At 42.7% G+C, this 11,246-nt stretch overlaps 1 protein-coding gene across 3 annotated transcripts in view; it reads right to left on the bottom strand.

Moving 5' to 3' along the window:
• Positions 1-11,246, bottom strand: part of WBP1L (WW domain binding protein 1 like) — a 66,597-nt gene that overhangs the window by 23,254 nt on the left and 32,097 nt on the right. The gene's annotated exons all lie outside the window — the stretch shown is intronic.

Here is an 11,246-nt window from a genome sequence, read left to right as displayed (position 1 = left end):
CTTTGGCTCAGGGCATGATCCTGGAGTACCGGGATCGAGTCCCATATTGGGCTCCTGGCATGAAGCCTGTTTCTCCCTCTGTCTATGTCTCTGCCTCTCTCTTTCTGTGTCTCTCATGAATAAATAAATAAGTAAAATCTTAAAAAAAAATAAACTGGGATGTTTAAAAAATTATTATTATTAAAGCCAAAAAGAAAGAATGAAAAACATGAGAAAAGAACATGCTGAAGAAAACAGTGACCAAGCAGTGAGGTGGGGGTAGGGGGTATAGAAAAATCACTATTGATTAGAAACTCAATAGATTGGCTACACAGAGCTCAGACCAAGTTAAAGAGAGAATTGGTGAACTGGGACACAGATCTGAGAAAAATACCCGGCATAGGGCTAACAACAATTAAAATATGCCAAAGAGGGATCCCTGGGTGGCTCAGCGGTTTAGCGCTTGCCTTTGGCCCAGGGCGTGATCCTGGAGTCCCTGGATCGATTCCCACATCGGGCTCCCAGCATGGAGCCTGCTTCTCCCTCCTCCTGAGTCTCTGTCTCTCTCTCTCTATCTCTATCATAAATAAATAAATAAATCTTAAAAAAATAAAAATAAAAAAAATAAAATATACCATAGAAATGGAAAATGAGAATAAGAAGCTTAAGAAGAAGAATATGGAGGAGATGTGATATTTAAAGAGATAACTGAAAAATTCCCAGAGCTGATTGAATATATGGAATTTTCAGACAAACTCATACTGGAGCACACTGTTCGAAACTACAGAACAACAACAAAAAGATCCTAACACTGGGATGCCGGGGTGGCTCAGAGGTTGAGCGTCTGCCTTTGGCTCAAAGCATGATCCTGGGGTCCCAGGATAGAGTCCTGCATTGGGCTCCCCACAGGGAGCCTACTTCTCCCTCTGCCTATATCTCTGCCTCTCTCCCTGTCTCTCATGAATAAATAAATAAAATCTTTAAAAAAAGAAAAGAAAAAAGATCCTAAACACGTTCAAGTGAGGAAGACTGAAAATTAACATTAAATTAGAATTTAAAATAGTAATAATCTCCATAAGGATATAAAACAGGATAACAGGTTTTAGATGGGGCAGTCAGGAAAGAAAGGCCTCCCTGGGAAGGTGACACGGGAGTTGAGCCCTGAATGTTAAGAAGGGACCAGATTAAATTAAGAAGATCTGTGGGAACAATGTTCCAGGCAGCAGGAATGTCAAATGCATACAAAGACACCAATGCAGGAGTGAGTTTGGTGTGCTCAAGAAAAAGAAGGCTAGTGTGCGTGAGTACAGTGAATCTCAAGGAGAGTGGTATGAAAAGAATCACTGAGAATTTAGAAAGAAGCCATGCCTCATATGCCTTGCAAAACAGTTAAAATAACAGCCGAAATACCAGAGCTTGTAAATTTGTTGTTGGCTATAATGTTGCTGGATATATGAATAATATCAAAATATTTTTGCAATTCTTTTTTTTTTTTTTTTAAGATTTTATTTATCCATGAGTGACACAGAGAGATGCAGAGAGAGAGGCAGAGACACAGGCAGAGGGAGAAGCAGGCTCCATGCAGGGAGCCCGATGTGGGACTTGATCTTGGAACTCCAGGATCACACCCTGAGCCGAAGGCAGATGCTCAACTGCTGAGCCACCCAGGCATCCCAGAATCACTGAGTTTTAACCAAAAATGAGGTCATTATTTTTTTTTTTAAGATTTTATTTATTTATTCATGAGAGACACAGAGAGAGAGGTAGAGACACAAGCAGAGGGAGAAACAGGCTCCATGCAGGGAGCTCGATGTGGGACTCAATCCCGTGTCTCCAGGATCACGCCCTGGGCTGAAGGTGGCACCAAACTGCTGAGCCACCCGGGATGCCCCCTATTTTTGCAATTCTTATGATTCCTTTTCAACTTAGGACCCCATCCCTCTTTTGTTGTCTCCCTGCTTTATGGCTGCTACTGCAGAGTAAGTAACAAAATCAACTTTCCTTCTAGTCTTGAACCAGGAATGGCTTTCCAGAAAGTAGACAAAATTCTAGCACTATACATCTACTGGACCAGGGTTCTATCTGATTTGGGTAATACTTTATAACCAAAGGGCAACAGAGTCTTCATAAACAAGACAGATTTGAAATGGCTAAATCAGAAAAGACAGCAAGCAACCTTAACTTAGAATCAGCTATTTTTATTCTTACACAGAATCTTCAAATTCTGAAATTGTAGCACTTTCAGGCCCAGGTCCTTAAAAAAGATTTGTAGGTGATCATAAAAAACACTCTTTAACACTGTTGGTAGTAACGCAAGCTGGTACAATCACTCTGGAAAACAGTATCGAGGGTCCTCAAAAAGTTGAAAATAGAGCTCCCCTACGACCCAGCAATTGCACTAGTAGGTATTTACCCCAAAGATACAAACATAGTTATTCAAAGGGGCACCTGCACCCCAATTTTTAGAGCAGCAATGTCCACATTAGCCAAACTATGGAAAGAGCCCAGATGTCCATCGACAGATAAATGGATAAAGAGGATGCAGTATGTATGTCCAATGGACTATAACTCAGCCATCAAAAAAAATGAAATCTTGCCATTTGCAATGACGTGGATGGAACTAGAAGGTATTACACTAAGTGAAATAAGTCATTCAGAGAAAGATAATTATCATATGATCTCATTCGTTATGTGGAATTTAAGAAACAAAACAGGATCACAGAGGAAAGGTGGGAACAATAAAACAAGACAAAATCAGAGAGGGAGACAAACCATAAGAGACTAAATCATAAGAAACAAACTGAGGGTTGCTGGAGGGGAGTGGGAAGGGGGGTCACTGGGTAATGGGCATTAAGGAGGACATGTGATGTAATGAGCACTGGGTATTATATAAGACTCATAAATCACTGATGTCTACTTCTGAAACCAATAATATACTATATGTTAGTTGTATTTAAATTTTTAAAAAATGGAAAAAAATTCTTGAAAGTTTTATGGATTTACACCTAGATTTTTACAATAAGAAAGTTAGTATCAGTTTTTCCCTAATACTAATGGTTTTAAGCTGTTTGAAGAGCTGAGGAAAATAAGTAGAATCATTCAAGGGCACACATTTTGAATTGGATGTATGGAGGTTACAGAATAGATGGGGATGACGGAAAGTAAGCTCATGCAGAGGAATGATCCAGTTGGAGTCCTGATCTATTATTTCCTATATGTTAGTCTAATCTCCCTGTTTTTATGATCGGGAGTGTCATGTACTACTCCTTCACAGTATAACCTATACATGTCAATTATACCTTTAAGCTTTTCTAGCTAAAAGAGCTCTGTTTCATCCTTTCTGATAAAGGGCAAGCCACTGCTAAGAAATTAACCAAGACTCTATTTTCTATGTACTGGGATATTATGAATGATTTTTTTTTTTTAATTTATGATAGTCACAGAGAGAGAGAGAGAGAGAGAGGCAGAGACACAGGCAGAGGGAGAAGCAGGCTCCATGCAGGGAGCCCGACGTGGGATTCGATCCCGGGTCTTCAGGATCGCGCCCTGGGCCAAAGGCAGGCGCCAAACCGCTGTGCCACCCAGGAATCCCTATGAATGAATTTTTATACTGTTTGGTTGAGTTCAGTAATTTTCCTCAAGGACAATTAGCCTGGCCAGGTTCCCCTAAACAAGCCAATAAATCTAATCTGATAAAATTCAGCCTGATCCCTCACATTTGATAGTATACTTTACCTCCAGTTCCCTGGGCTCAAGAGCACCCAGTCTCCCACCCTCTGGCTGCAAAGTACCTTAAGGGTAAAGCCAAAGACTGGAGCCAGTAATATTTGAAAGAAGCCTAGGCACAAAGTGAGCTGCTGCTGCTTCAAGATGTGGCTGCAGTGTATATTGTGGAAAGAGAGTCCCAGGGACCCCTGCTATAGCAGAGACAAGGATCCATTGACTTCCACCTGTGAGAGTCTCATGTAACAATTCTGTCTGGGGACTCCCAAAGACTGGCATGCTCCAAGAATCTGAGGAAGGGCAACAGTGAATCAGAATGAATCATGATATCTCACAAATAGTGAATTTGCTCTAAGGTAGCAACGAACACACTTTGATAATAAATGGAACAAAATAAGGACGCCTGGGTGGCTCAGCAGTTAAGCATCTGCCTTCAGCTCAGGGCGGGATTCTGAAGCCCCGGGATCAAGTCCCACAACCTGGTCCTCCGCGTCTCCCTCTGCAGGTGTCTCTGCCTCTCTCCCTCTGTGTCTCTCACGAATAAATAAATAAATAAAATATTTTAAAAAATAAATAAATGAATGCAACAAAATAGAGATGTGTTTCCTGAAGTGTGGTCCGTGAGCCCAAAAAATCAGTTGGTGTATTTAAGAATGTGGGTTAAGAACTTATGGTTCAGCTCATATATATTCAAGTTTGAGAACCACTTCCCTAGATTTATAAAAACATACAATATACAGAGTTCTTGCCTTCAAAAGTAGAATGGTCTAATATTCCTCTTCTAAAAATTTTTTAAAATTTCTTTATTTGACAGAGAGCACAAGCAGGGGAAGCAGCAGAGGGAGAGGGAGAAGCAGGCTCCCCGCTGAGCAGGGAGCCTGAAACTGGCTGGATCACAGGACCCCAGGATCACGACCTGAGCCGAAGGCAAGGCTCTTAACCAACTGAGCCACCCAGGTGCCCCAAACATAATTTTTTTCTTAAAAGTAACGTGTCAGGTACACTCATATCCACATCAGTACTACTGCATTGCAAACTGGATCCTCATTAAATAGCTCCCAAACAGAGCAGCCAAAAAAGAAATTAAAATCCATTTCCTGTGTTGCTATTAGGAACCTGAATAACAAACTCAGAAAAAGCCACTTGACCCTGGTAGGAAAATCCCAGAGCACAGATCGGAAGTTGCAACATATTCCATGGTTTTATTAGAGACTACTTGTCGATGTCCTAGCACATGCAGACCTGTGGGGTCTTACTGGCTGCAGCAGCTCAGGACATTGAGTTAATGTGCTATTCTTTCACCCCTGGACACTTAGAAGGAAAGCAGTCCTGCCTTGAGGCAACCCTAGCAATCCCTCATCACTGGTCTCTTCTGCCACAGAACAAATGCACTGAGAAGTATGGCATCTTCAGCCAAGGGCTGGTGCAGAGAGCTGAGGGGCGAGATACTAGGTAGCACTCAACAGAGCAGGAGACACTCGGGCAGAGCAGAGGGGGATTCAGCTGACTATCGTGAGTCCAGAGTTGGTCCCATGAGGGCAGGTTCTTTCCTTCCCACACTGTATCACTGCCTCTCCTGCCTGAAAGCAGGGATTACCAGCAGCCCTCAGACCACAATGGGACCACTAATGAGTTCCATGCTTACATGGTAACTTTGCTTTTCAATTTTTAAAAAATATTTATTTATTTATTAGAGAGAGTGCCAGAGAGAGTGAGGGGGAGGAGCAAAGGAAGAGGGAGAGAGAGAATCATAAGCAGACCCCCCGCGCCCCCCTCCCGCCAAGTATGGAGCCTGGGGCTCCATTTCAGGACCCTGGGATGACCTGAGCCAAAATCAAGAGTCAGGCACTCAACCACTGAGCCACCCAGGAGCTCCCATTTTCCAATTTAAAAAAAAAAATGGAATTAATGAAAAAAAATTAAAATAAAAAAATAAAATAAAAATGGAATTAACGGGGGTACCTAGGTGACCCAGTCGGTTAAGCGAGGGACTCTTAATTTCAGCTCAGGTCCTGTTCTTTCCCTTTCCCTCTGCCCCTCCCCTGCGCCCACACCCTCTCTGTCTCTCTCTAAAATAAATAAATAAATCTGGGACGCCTGGGTGGCTCAGTGGTTGAGCATCTGCCTTTGACTCAGGTCATGATCCCAGAGTCCTGAGATCGAGTCCTGCATTGGGCTCCTTGCAGGAAGCCTGCCTTTCCCTCTGCCTATGTCTCTGCCTCTCTCATAAATAAATAAATAAAATCTTTAAAAAGCAATAATAATAAAGTAAAATAAATATATCTTTAAGAATAAAAATGGAATTAACAATTTTTTTTAAAACCAGCAAAAACAGATTTATTCGAGAATAGCAGAGAATTACATCTGAGACGAGCAAGCTATGGCAGAACCACAGGCAAGTCCCTAGCTGTCAACATTTTCAAATGAAAAGGAATCATACAGAAATCAAATTTCCAGCTTCTCTTGCAAATTCCAGGCCCACATTCCCTTAGCAGCGTGTCACAGATGTACATGGGCTCTGGTTCCACCTCAGCCTTCCCGCAATGCCTGCTGTCCACGAAGCCCATCTGCTTCATTCAAGCTGTCACTGCCCAGCTCCTGTGGGCATCTGATTAGCTACTCCTGCTCTCAAGTTCAGTAATAGACGTGCATCCCCTCACGTTGAGGTTAACGCATGCCACAGAGACCCAAACATGAACAGCAGACATGAATTTCCCACAGTGAGGCTCAAGCAACACCTTCTCTACAAGACACGTAAAACAGAGGCCTGGACCCAGAGGAGCGCACCTCTCTGTGGCATGAGAGGAATACCTCTGGAGAGTCAGGAAAACCTCCTGCCACAACACTCAACAGGTTGAAGAAAAACCAAGTTCTTCCCAGTGACTGTGTTTATCAAGCATTCGGCTGGGCATTTTCACCTAGGTTATGTTTTCCACATAGGAACCAAGAAAAGTTAGGGTCCAGAGTGGTCACACAGCTAGAACAAGCTTTTTGGACCTAAAGCGCAAATTTGAGTGGAAAGAATGTAATGCTTGGGGGTTATCCTTAACTTTCATGCTAGATGCTGACAGGCACAAAAATGACAGATAAGATATGGACTTTGCCTTTGAGGAACTTTGTAATAACCAAATGCTAGGTTAAAAATAAAAAGGTAGATGTTTCAGCTCTTGTTGCTGAAAATCTTCCCAAAATATTCAGGTTTATTGTGTGCCTTAATTAAGTACGTTCTAATCAAAAGGATTCAATCTTTTTGAATTTTCTTAAAAGAGTATTTATTTATTTGAGAGGGAGAGAGCACAAACATGGGGAAGGGCAGAGCAATGTAATATATACCCAACACTCACATATAAAGTTAATATATATAAAATACACACTTATATAGGACTCTCAAGGTTTTCGAGCTTGTTTAGCCAGCCTATCTTTTGAGTCTACCAGCCAGCATCCTGCAAGAGGTCAAAAGTGCTATTACCCTCATCTTACAGATAAGGAACTGCCACAAAGCCCCAGGCTAAGGATGACAGACCCGGAACGGTGGACATCCTGGCCTTCTGACTTTGGGGTCAGTATTCTTTCTATGACTAGGTTCTAGCTCATCAAAGTCTTTGCTAAATCCTGAAAATGGTGCTTGCTCAAATAAAATACTCACTTCTCTGCCTGGAAAGAGGTATGGCTTTCAAAGCTATCTCAAATATTGACAGTACCAGTAGACGTCCCATTAACGTGCTTTAAAAGAGATTCACCAGTTTCATTTGACAGAGAAGAGTACATGTGGGATCTCAGAGACCTTCCTTACTTTAAGCAAAATTCTAAATTTAACGCCACTTTTTCTCAGCAGTTCCATCCCACTGCAGCAGGCTTTTGTCGGGAGCAAAAGACATAATAATGGGACTTGTCTGCTGTCTAAAGACCAGTTCCAGAGATTTATTGCCAGTAAAAAAGTTCAACACTGTTCAAGGAAACTATTTACTTACACCTGGGACAAGGAGTCACATTAAAAATGGTTTCCCTGGGCATGTGATGTAACGAGCACTGAGTGTTATATAAGACTGATGAATCACTGAATTCTATCTCTGAAACTAATAATACTCTGTATGTTAATTAGCTGAATTTAAATAAAATTTTAAAAATAAAACATATTTTGTAGACAGCAGCAACAATAAAAAACTCCAATATCTATACCACAGAAACTTATCAGCATGGCATTAAGCAAAAATATGCTAGAAATGGAGTTACATATCAAGAATAATGTTGTTAATATTAAGAGTTGTGTTTTGCATCTGTCTTGCATTGGGATACATATATTTACTGCCAAGAGCCTGCCTATAAAGTTAGGAGAATTACTAAGCTTATCACAAATTGATTGACTATTGCTAAATACTGGGGGCACCTGGGTGGCTCAGTCAGTTAAGTGTCTGCCTTCAGCTCACGTTATGATCCCAGGGTCCTGGGATGGAGCCTGGTGTTGGGAAATCTCTGCTAGTGGGGAGTCTGCTTCTTCCTCTCCCTCTGCCCTCCCCACCCCAGCTCATGTTCTCTCTCAGATAAATAAATAGAATCTTCAAAAAATAAAAATAAAAACAAAAATAAAAATAAAAATGATCTCCCTGGAAATGGATACAAGATTAAAAAAAAAAAAAAGTCTTCAGAATCCAGAGGCTATGTCTCCAAAGGACTCTGAATAACTTTAAAGAATCTTCTGAACTCTAAGACCTTACTCTTAAAGATTAGAGGGATGCCTGGGTGGCTCAGTCAGTTAAGCGTTTGGCTCAGGTCATGATCTCAGGGTCTCAGAATCCTGGATCTGGGTTTGCACTCAGAGGGGAGTCTGCTTCTTTCTCTCTCTCTGCCCCTCCACCCACCCCCACCCTGCTTGTACTCTCTCTCATGCCATCTCTCAGATAAATAAATAAAATCTTAAAAAAAAAAAGATTAAAGGAGACACCAGACGACTTAGAGAAAGGGGAATTTACTATACTATCAGAGATAGAGTACAATAGACCCAATACAGCAATAGACACTTAGCTTGAAATATGGCCTGTTTTTGAAATAACTGTAGCCTAATTGTTCTTTAAACTATATAGAGTTATTTGGGCATTACTGAGATCCCATCCTTCTGAAAGTGGTTATCCAGATTGTTATTATCCAGAGTAAGAGATAAAATACCAGTTCCAGAAGGGCTTGATCTTAGCTACTGGCCACAAAAAATCAACTCCATACCTGCCCTTGACAAAGCCTAGTGCCTGCTGATTAGGAGTAACCAAGATGTTATTAAGATTCTAAATCTTGGGCAGGGATCCCTGGGTGGCGCAGCGGTTTAGCGCCTGCCTTTGGCCCAGGGCGTGATCCTGGAGACTCGGGATCGAATCCCACATCGGGCTCCCGGTGCATGGAGCCTGCTTCTCCCTCTGCCTATGTCTCTGCCTCTCTCTGTGTATGACTATCATAAATAAATAAAAATCAATCAATCAATCTTGGGCAGCCCCGGTGGCGCAGCGGTTTAGTGCCGCCTGCAGCCCAGGGCGTGATCCTGGAGACCCGGGATCGAGTCCCACGTCAGGCTCTCTGTGTGGTGCCTGCTTCTCCCTCTGCCTGTGTCTCTGCCTCTCTCTCTCTCTCTCTCTCTCTCTCTGTCTCTATGAATAAATAAAATAAAATCTTTAAAAAATAAAAATGTTTATTTAAAAAAAAAAGATTCTAAATCTTGTGGGCAAGTAGTTAATACTTATTGCTTGGAAAGCAGCAGGGGGAAGTACACCTATTTTCCCTGTATTAAAATATCTCAATCCACTTTCCCTGAGGCCTGTGATTTCTGTGACTGTTCCCTCAGCAGAGTGGATACATTATGCATCAGTAATGTCTAGCCATGAGTTTCTCTGCCTTGGCAATACTGACACTTGGAGCCAGAGAATTGTGTGGAGACTGTCCCATGCATTGTAGGATGTTTAGCAGCATCCTTGGCCTCTACTCACTAGATACTGGTAGCAACATCCCGCCGCTGCCCTCCCTCCCCCATGCCCAAAGTGTGACAATCAACAACATACAAACATTGCCAAACGTTTCCCAGGTAAAGGGGGAAAATTGCCCATAGTTTACAACCACTATTCTAGCCAAACTGCGCTATACAATTTAGTGCAGAATTATATTCTATCTATCTGATTGCCTCCTGAGCTCCCCAACCATTCTGTAAATTCCCCAGAAGCGAGCCTAATGTCGATCTCACAAGCACAACTGGTCTAGCAAAGGATCAGACATGCAAAAATCTTCAGAAAGTGCTGATCCTGCTAACAGACAGTCAAGTAACTCAAGGGGCTAGTCCTCCCCCTGGGCTCCCTGTGCCTCCCAACTACAATGGTCATGCGAAGCAGTGGCACTAAGGGAGTCTCCAAGGGTAAGACCAACGCTGTGGTAATGTGATTATGCATGACTGCTGAGAGACCTACCCATTGGCTCTCTGGCCATGAGAGCTCCACAATAACGCAACACAATCTGAGCCTGGCTCATAAACTCAGAACCTCACCCAGAGACGGGGAAGTGATAGCACATTCTATTTTTGCTGGCTATCTGCCCTGGTCTACCCTGGGCCTCCCCACCACACTCCAGAGCCACACCCAGAGGAGTGGGAGGTCACAGGTATTCACACCACTGTCTGTACATACCAGGGATTTCCAAATCCTTGATATTTAAAACCACATGATCAGATGGGCAGTATGTGAAACCAACAATGAGACCGTGTGTCACAGTGCAGTTAAAGAACTTGAGAACATGTGTGTTAAGCAAGAGAACCAAACAATAACAATTTTCTGGCCTCCTTGATGCAATGCCCAAGGGAACCAATGTCTTATATGCAACACAGACCCAGCAAGCCCTAAGCCACTTTCAGGAAAAGAAGTCACTGTGTTATGCCCCCACCATTCTTAAAGCATGTCTCCCTCTCTCCTGAAATGCATACAGCTTTCCCCTACTGCCCTTCCTCTCTGGGTAAAACAAGATAGGTCAAGCAAGTCACCTCCCAGAACTGAATCACCATCTCCAGCAACCAGCCACCGATGGCCTCTTACAAGGTCTGGGATTCAAGTCTAGTTGAGCCCTGCCCAGAAAAGCAATGGCTACAAAGGGGCACAGAAATGGCTAAAGCAGATGTGAGGAGACTGTTTCAACTCATTTTTGCTATAAATTAGCAACAGAGTCCAGAAGTGTGAGGGAAGGAGAGTTAAGAAACTAGTATCTGGCTGCTAGGGAATTGGGGCAGAAAAATGAATTTTCTAGAAGGTTTTTGTTGTTGTTGTTTTGGGTTTTTTATTCATGAGAGACACAGAAAGAGAGACAGAGACATAGGCAGAGGGAGAAGCAGGCTCCCTGTAGGGAGCCCAATGCAGGACTCAATCCCAGGACCCCAGGATCACAACCTGAGCCCAAGGCAGATACTCAACTACTGAGCTACCTAGGTGCCCCTAGAAGTTTCTTCAGTAGAACAAATTATTGTTCTCCTGGACTAAAATTTACCTCTTCAAGGAAAAGGGGTGGGAGGGGGGTGGATCCAACTC

Source organism: Canis lupus, chromosome 28 (assembly GCF_011100685.1).
Source record: "Canis lupus familiaris isolate Mischka breed German Shepherd chromosome 28, alternate assembly UU_Cfam_GSD_1.0, whole genome shotgun sequence".
Lineage (NCBI taxonomy): Eukaryota > Metazoa > Chordata > Mammalia > Carnivora > Canidae > Canis > Canis lupus.
Note: the sequence above shows the minus strand (reverse complement) of the source record. Positions and strands in the feature narration are given on the sequence as shown.